Genomic DNA, 9,426 nt, shown 5'->3' on the forward strand with positions numbered 1-9,426 from the left:
AGATGTGTGCCTACGTGCGTGAGTCACACATGATTTTCCACAGAGCGCACACCCATTCATAATTCAGCTGACATGTTGTGGCATTCCTGTCGCTGTTCTTTCAACACAAGAAGCAACTTGCTCCACTGCAGCACTGAGCAGCTTCAGTGCAAGTTGGAAGACTCATTAATAAAATTATTTTCTCTAGCTTGCTCTCTCTAACACACACACACACACACACACACACACACACACAGTCAACCTGCAGCTGAGTATTGCACGTATCACTGCAAGATGGATATTTTTTTTCTGCCAGTCAATCTGCTTTCATGCATCCCCTGGGTTTTGAGGTAATTGTTTGACCTTGTACCTATTAATTAATTTTGTTATCAATCTCTCTTTGTATCTTATCACAGTTTGACCATTACACCACTTCTTCTGCTTGATTAGCTTTTTTAATCTTCTCAGGATTAAGACGTCGGCCACTTAATTTACAGGGCAGATCGGCTCAGAGACAAAGTTGTCAGTGTCATTACAATATGAGAGGGATGATATCAGATGAGACAGGCTGGTGAAATGATTTGGTATAAAGTTATGAGGAGAGCAGCAATTACTCTTCATGATCCGTATGTCATTCCACAGGGAGGCAGAGACAGAGAGATGGAAAGAAAAGACCAGCTTCACACTGTCATCAGGACTAAATGGATTTATAAAACTACAGGAATTATTATAAAGACACCATGTAAAATATCTGTAATTCTTCCTGTCTCTCCATATTGCCTTCACTCATTATATTTCTGTTTCCACTCTATACAGTATGTCAATAAATATAAGAATACCACACGTCTGCCATGAAAGTATTGAGCAACAACAACATTCAAATATAAAGGTGTTTTTTTTTGCACTCCTGGTCCCAGAAGTAAAACTCCAATCCATTTTCTCCATATGCAATATTAAGTGACACTTCAATGGATGACACTGGTTGATTTATCAGTACAAATGATGAACAGCTATATTTGAAAAATATTATAAATAATATTTTTTATTATAAAAAAGTCAAAGGTTTGCAAATACATGACTGTCTGTACTCACATGCATGGAAAAAAACAGTAAGAGGTTAACAAGAAGTAGAATTGAGAGATTATAAACAGAAATGTAGATCTCTTCTTTTGCAATGAGCAATGTCTTGTTATTTAGACCTTGACCCATAACAACTTAGTTAAGAACAAGAGAAAACAGCATTCAATAGAACACAACTTACCTTTCTAACAATCCATGTTAGTTTTTTCTTTGGCCTCTTATGTTTCTTTATGGTTGTTTTTCATTCATTCAGACTTAGAATAATAGGTCTCTTATTGGAATTAAAATCAATTCTTTTGTCATCAATAATACAAGCAAACAAATATGTTAGAGGCAAGTGTCAAGAAGGAAATCAGAGGAATAACAATTAAGGAACTGGAGAGATGTGGTGCAGTTTAGACTCTTTAATTTCTAAATTTTAACCTTTAAAATTAACCTTTAAATTAACCTTTTAAATTAACCTTTAGAAATCATTTAAAACTAATGACATATGATCATCAAAACCTAAAAAATACCCTTAATATAAAAAAACAAGCATCCACAGTGCGCAACCTCGATTTGTGTCCCCTGGTGGTCAACTGTAAGACTGCAACCGGGTAGCTTAAGTTGTTCTCAAGGTTTTCCCCAACAGACAGCATGGCCAAAACATTTGCCTTTTATCTTTGGTTCACATTTCACAACATGACTACTTTTATTGTTCATGTTGATTCTTCCCAAACAGCCTTTACAACATTAGCTAGAAATATACACACCTACTGAGTGCGTGTAAGTGCTTTTGTGTATTTGTATGGCAGCTCCAATTTTGATTGCTCTCAGCACTCACCAAGAAGTCTTTCGGTCATTAACCTCGTCCTCTAGTTCCTTTTTCCTCTGCTTATGTTTATAAAGTATGTAAAGCCCACATACACACACATTTTTCACTCACGTTGGAAACATTTCCAACTTGTGCAGTTGTGTCTTTGCCTCAGTATAAGCTGCCTCAGACAAAATTTTGTCTACTCATGCTCACTTGTGGATTTTTGTTAGCTATGTGCAATTGAGCCACCTATAAAATTCCCATCATGTCCTGTTTGAACACAACTTGAGGAGGACTGAGTACACAGGAAAAGTTGTCGGACTCCTGTGTCATTAGGAAGGGTCACCCAGTGCTTGGATCCCACTGCACAAAATCAGGTTGCATGGTTTTAACATACCAAAACAGAGCTCTTGTTGCCACATGACTTAAAAAATGCTTTGAATTAGTAGTAAGACGTAAACTACAGTCTCCGCAGTCAAAGTCAAAAGTTTTTACACTCACCCACTACCTGAAAATCCAAACCTCACTGTGCTACAATAACATCACACCTTCTCCTGTTTGAGCAATGAAAGTTAACAGATTGTTTATTGGAGCTATTTCAGCAAACCACAGACTTATGCTGTCATTTTTCTCTAGAGGACAGTCAGCAGTCTGTCACTCTGATAAATCTGTCAACTCACACAAACCACTTTGTACTATTCACCTAACATCTTGTTTTACAGAACTCATGGTAAAAAAAAAAGGATTTATAAGTGGCCAATCGTGAGGATCCTCCAAACAAAACCTAGGATGTTGCAACAGCCTTAAGTGAAAAGAGGAATCCAGTGTGCAGTTTTTCGCCTTGCACATCATTCAGTTAGGATGGCATTTTAAACATCACTAATAGTATAGTGCCAGAACTTGATAGAATGATCAGCTGAAACTAAAGTGAGATATTTATTACTGATGGCACACAAGAAGGCTGCAATACAATATTTGTCGAGGATGGCGTTTTTAATGTTATTTCTTCTTTCTCTTTCAATAGAGAGCATTGAGGCATACAGATTGTAAGTGGGCAGATAGGCAAGAAGAAGAAATTGGCAGGAAGACTACAAATGAATCTGCCAGCCAGTTGTCAGTCGCCAGCCAGAGAAGCAAACAGCCAGACAGTCAAACAATCAGCCAGCCTCACTGTCTTTAAATCAGTCGAATAGCCAGACAGGAAAAAAGTAAGTTAGTTCAATCCCTACCAACTTTCTCACCTCAGCATTCATGGCCAATTGCTGCTTGAAATGGTTGTGACTGTTGACTTATTGCTTTTGGACAGTTACAAAAACTTGAGAAAACACACTGCTGGTCTGCAATATATCTAAAATTGGATTTGGAGTGTTGAACTGGTGTCGAAGACGCATACAAATACGGTTTACTCACGTCGACCACAGATTTCATAGCAGAAGAAAGGGTTTTGCAAAGGTAAGTTTAAAAGTGTGGTTCTCCCACATTATTTGTTTTTTCCATTTTCTTATATTACTGCTGTTATTTTCAAATTTTCAAGTTTTCAATAGTACTCTTTTCCTCTCTGCCCTCTCTATTTCGGTGTAATTATCAGTGCGTAGAGTTTACATGCATGACTATAAACCACAGTAATTAGCCTCTAGAAAATAAGAATGGTGCTACTTTTCATTTTTCCTGTCCACCCTCTCCTCCCTCTCTTGTTTCTTCTAAGTATCCATTAAAGGCCTTGTAATATTCCAATCTACCACATATTTTCCCATGCTAAAATTGAATATACAGATTACTGTTAACCTGCTATGGCATTATTACCTGTCGCACCTGCTCAAGTACCCATAGATCAGCAAACTTCAGTGTCGTCAGTTAGGTACCATCAATCTACAATGTTCCACTCCTTTAAACCCAGAACGTCTCCTGATGGTGTAGCAATGACAGGCAAGTCCCCCTGCCACCTCCTGTAGCCAACCCTCCCACTAGATGTTACTCCAACACTCTTTCCTCCTCAACCAGAGTCAATCTCTTCAGTCAGGTCTCTTAGGGCCTTTTGCTGTCTTGCTCCAGTTACTCCCTGTCCCTCCTGAGGCAAACAGCTGACATGCCGACAAAGCCGTGGCATTCTACTTCTACAGAGAAGATGATGGTTCTCCAGCGGCCTCCTTGCACTTGGCGGCAAATCTGAGTACTTCAACCTTTTCCTCTCCAAGGCAGATTCTACACCCTCCACCCATGGGATGGTTAGTTCGATGATGAGCACAGTCTTGACACTACTGGACCACATCACTATATCTGGGCAGAGGCTCGTGTTGATTATCTCACTGGGGAACTGGAACTTCCTGCCAGGATCAAGCATCATTCTCAAGTCCTGGTTGGCGATGACTATCCTCAGCGGAACTTGTGGTGCTCCCATCTTCTCTGACAAATTGAATGTGATGGTCCACTGGTAGAGAATGATGGAAGATGAAAATAATTTATAAATACAATATGTACTGTAAAGGAAAATGTATTACATTGTGAATGTTTGTGTTTCTGTTGCCTACAGTAAATGTCCCTAATTACCCGAAACTGCCTTTACAATGATGCGTGGGACATTTGTAATGCAAATTACTTTGAAAATGCTGTTGAAATGTCAAGCAGGGTTTTGTTCACAGATGTTGTGTCAGACAATTTTTTGAAAGAGCTTGTCATTCACAGTGCAGTATCAAAACAAGTTCATTATTCTACTTGTTTGCCATTGGTAAATGTATTCCTGGGACTTCAAATGACAATTTTACATAGCTATACTCATCTGACAGCATAATCATACAAACAGTTCAGTGGCAGCACTTGCATTGTGTGATTTGCAAGACTGACTTATAAATAAGTGATCACGGAGAAAGAGAGTTGTGGGTGACGGAGAGTTGGCTCCTTTAGCCACTTATTTAACATGGAATCTGAACCCAGGGACACCAGTTTGAAAGGGCTGAAAACAATACTCTAACAATACTTTCAAAGATCTCATTTTTTTTACATTTGGGGGTTAACAGCCATACATCTGAATTTCTGGAAAGATTTTCTGTGGTTGAAATGTTGTGAATGCAAGGCAAAAATAAAAAGAGATAAAGCACTGTGTTTGAAAGCATTATATTTCCACCATATACTAGCAGGGTTTATAGTTCAGCACAGCTCACCTCTATTTATACATACAACGGCCACCATTCTTATTTACTGTACTGTACATGACAGCAGCAAAAATGCACACAAGAAGCAGGTGCTCTCAAACAAGAACTGAACCGGGCAGCTGTTCGGCAGAGCAGAGTACTTTCAAAAGCTCTGAAAGGTTGAATGTTTTGGAGAAGGGCCGATTTTTTATTTTCCAAAAAACAAGAGTGAAGAACATATTTATTGCACTGTGAGAGATTGATTGCTTCCCCACAGCAACAACAAAGATGGACACATGGAGTCGGTAGAGAACTTATTTAATAATCTTGTTGCTGAAAGGCAGTCTGATGAGAAACAAGCTGGTTTGGTCAGCTTTGTTTCTTTATTTTGGACTGTGAAATAAAAAAATAAATATCTCCCTGGGGTATAGTAGCCTACAGGTCTTCACTGAGTTCTGCTTCTGCTTCAAAGGTAGGGTTGTCCTGGTATTTCAGCAGCAGAAACAGGTGGATGAATACAGTTTGAGAAGAGTGCAGAAATTATTTTCGAGAGGGAAGAAGATACATACTCCAACACACACACACACACACACACACACACACACACACACACACACACACACACACTGAGTGGGACTGGTATGGTGACGAGAGATATAAGTGAACATGACAGAGAGAAGGTGTAGCTCATTATCACAGGCACATAGTCTGCTGTGTGCCTGTGTGTGTGTGTGTGTGTTCGTGTCTGGTGAAAGTTTGCTTGGGTGAGAGTGTGTAAGTGGGGAAGCTCGTGTCCAAGAGGAAAGAAGAAAGTCTGTGTAGTATATGGAGACATTGAAGAGTCTGTATAGGCTATATCCCAGTGGGAATCGGAGGAGATAGAGAGCGCGAGTGTGTGTCTGTGTGTGTGTGTGTGTGTGAGAGAGATTCCTCATTATCCAGAAACAAACCCGTAGTGCCTTCTCCTAAGTGAGGATTAGATTTGCCATTAAGATAAAGGTTACATATAACACACAGAGACACACACAAGCATTTGCACACACACACAGATACGTTTTTAACCAAACGCATGAGACATTTTTCTTTGCAGCCATTTCAAATCTCACACTTTTAAATTTGGCCACATTTTCTCATGTGTTTTTTTTAAATTTTGTAATCATTTCTCAACACTCATCAGTCATGGCTGTCACTGCTGATCTGTAACTGCAACCGGTCTTTTTGTACTTCAAGCATCAGTGGAAATGACACCAAAAATACTTCCTCATGGTATACTGTTGTGATTTATTGGACAAATCTTCAATAAAAAAGACATCACAGCTACTTCATGTGTTTCCTGTTGTACTGGAGTGGCTGGAAAAGAAGGGACAAAAGTTATTTTACCTTCAATGGGCAATGTGTAATATCTCCTCCAAAACTACAATCTCATAAAGATTACATAAACTAAAATAACTTATTATTTTTGTTTGTCTTTCAAATTTTAGCTTGATTGGACAGTTTGACAATCAAAAGCACAAAAGTAAAAGTTTCTAAAGAGAACTCAATGATTATCACATTGTATTGGGACCTCACATCACCTCCAAATGTAAGATTGTGCAGGGCCAATTATATTTAATTATATTACACAATTGCACTGCATCTTCACAAACAACACATCAATCAAAGCACTCAAAAGCAAAACTCTTTTTGTATGGAGTGAATACTTATAATTACATTGCATTGTTCATTATAACACCTGTTAATCAAAACAGTGTTGTGACACGAGCTGCACGAAAAGACTAGTTGGCATGAGTCAAAAGAAAAGGAGATGTGAGAAAATGCTTTTCAATCAGCAGGAACTGCTACAACATAACACAGTCTGAGCACCTTGAAGGAGAATTTTAAAAGAAATAAATGAGCAAATGTACTTGATTACTTTTCATTCAGAAAGTGAAAAAGCAGAACTGATAACGTAAATGAGTATCTGTCATAAATGCTCATGAAAATTCATCGCTGAGCTGATTAAAATCCTCTTTACACCGCCTTCTCATCTGTTTCCCACATCTCTAATGAACTTGAGCCTACTCAGTCTGCACACTGTTACGATCCAACGTCTTCTGCTGAGAAATTAAATCTGTCAAATCCAGTTATCAAGGTGCATTTGTGATACATAATCTGTTCATATCGGCAGCTGAATCACCTCAACAATCAATTACTGCAGACAGATATTTTGCTTAAAGAGCAGACAAAGAGGGAGAGATCTGAAAGACGAAGAAAGACACAAAATCAGCAATGTCATTACTTCTGATAGAAATGAATAACTCAACGACTGTAGCAGCTGCAGGTTCAGTGCCTTGCTTAAAGGCAGCATGTTCATAGAAGGGAGTGTGTTTGTTGCTCTTGTAGGAATTAAAATATGGACTGAAAAGTGTTTTGTGTCTTGTTAATTTGTTTTCTGAAACGTAAATTTGTTTCAGGACTTGTAAATGTGTTATGGTAATGTAATTTTGTTTTAAGATATGTAAAAATGTTTTCCAAAATGTAAATTTGTCTCAAGCTTTGTAAAAGTGTTTCACATGTTGTAATCTTGGTTTGCACCTCCCGGCCACCGTACAAATGAGCGATAGAAAACCGATCGTCTTTTTTTTTTGTGATGCGCCCCATTATAGCTTCACGAGACGAAATTCACTTTGGCAAGAAATATCGTTGTGTTTTCGTCTCGCGAGATCATGTGTCACGACATTGATTTTTAAGCACAGTTATTAGGGGGTCAGAATTTAGAGATTGATTCCATAACGACCATAAAGAAAAAAATATGTAGTATGTCTAGAGAGAAGTTGATGTGAATAGGAGTCAATTGGAGTCTTTTGAGCCAGCATCCGTTGGAGTAATTGCACTTTCAGGTACTTCTGCATCTGCTTCAGCCTCAAACCCGTACAGTAAACTATGTGTGTGTATGTGTGTGTGTGTGTGTGTGTGTGTGTGTGGGTGTGTTTGTTTATTTCTCCTGGTATTTTACTTGTTTTTGATCCTGCAGATTTCTTATGTAATAGTGTCAAAGGGAGGGAAACTCGATACAGCATGTGTGTGTGAGTGTATGGGTGGGTACCTGAATGTTTACAGAGGCTAAACTATTGCAGCATGTTATTCTACTGTACAATGAAGATGAAAACTCCCTAATGTCAGATACAACAATGTGTCTTTGTCTCTCACACACACAAATACACGTGAACTACAAATTAATAAATGCATGAGATGTGATTGCATTTTTTTAAAAACTGAAAAAATCCTACAAATGCTTCAGTGTCAAGAGTCTGATAACACTGACATGATGTATTCTTCAGTGATGCTATAAAAGAGTGAGTAGTGGTGTGTTGATAAGGACAATGACTGTATAAGATGCACTAAACAACCATTTTATGCATACAGCTTTCTTTAATTTGACTTGTGATGATAATAGGAGAAGATAAAGTCTAATAACCCATCCTAAAGTTCCATATGAGGTCAGGCACAATAATAATGATTGCATCAATAATTTAATATAATGATAATGAGTGGACCATGAAAGGTTAAATACAGAAAGAGAGAGACTGAGAGAGAGAGAGAGAGAGGGAGAAAGAGGGAGAGAGAGAGAGAAGCATGCTGAAGAACAGATGGCCCCAAACACACAACAGCAACATCTTGTGCTGGCAGTGTGTTGAAATGTAAGACGGGGAGAAAATACTCCCCATGTAGATCAGTGTAGAGTACAGAGGTGAAGAAAGAGGTTCCTAATCTAACACAGACTCATCTCAACCAGAGTGCACCCTCTCAAGGTCAAGCTTGTGTTTTCCCACTTGGGAGCAGGACGAGGAAAATGAATGAGTACAATCTTACACCGCTAATACAACAGCATAATGGGAAGATGCTGAAATAATGCAATTAAATTAAAGCGCTCATGTGTAAAAGATTATCCACTCGGTTTGGTTGGAGGAGAAACAGGAGTGTAATCAGCAGAGATATTACCGAGGGAAAATTAATGGTCTCTATTCTGTACTCTTATTTGAATTTTTTATATAATGATTTGGTTTAATTGGTTGGTATACACAGCAAAGCAGGACAGGATATAGAGACAAAGGAAGTTATGAGGGAGATTTAAACCTCTGGCACAGCAGATGTAGGGTTTGTCTTTTCCTGTTTTATCCATATGGACTGATCACTTTTCTCTCTCATGTTGCTGCCAGTGACAGTTGGCTGACATTGTGACTCAGACTGGCATACTTGCAATAATAGCAATACATCTGTAGCATGTACAGCGCAGGAAAGAAACACTTACACTGGTAATGATGGATGACTTCTTTAAAAAAAATTTGTATTTGTGTTTCTTTAGGTTTTTTTTTAGAGTTTTTGATCATTTTCCACCCTTCCTGTCTTATTACTTGTCTCTCTTTCAATGTTTCAGTATTCCTCTAGTTAGGGCTTGTCAAG

Source organism: Scomber japonicus, chromosome 14 (genome assembly GCF_027409825.1).
Source record: "Scomber japonicus isolate fScoJap1 chromosome 14, fScoJap1.pri, whole genome shotgun sequence".
Taxonomy (NCBI): Eukaryota; Metazoa; Chordata; class Actinopteri; order Scombriformes; family Scombridae; genus Scomber; species Scomber japonicus.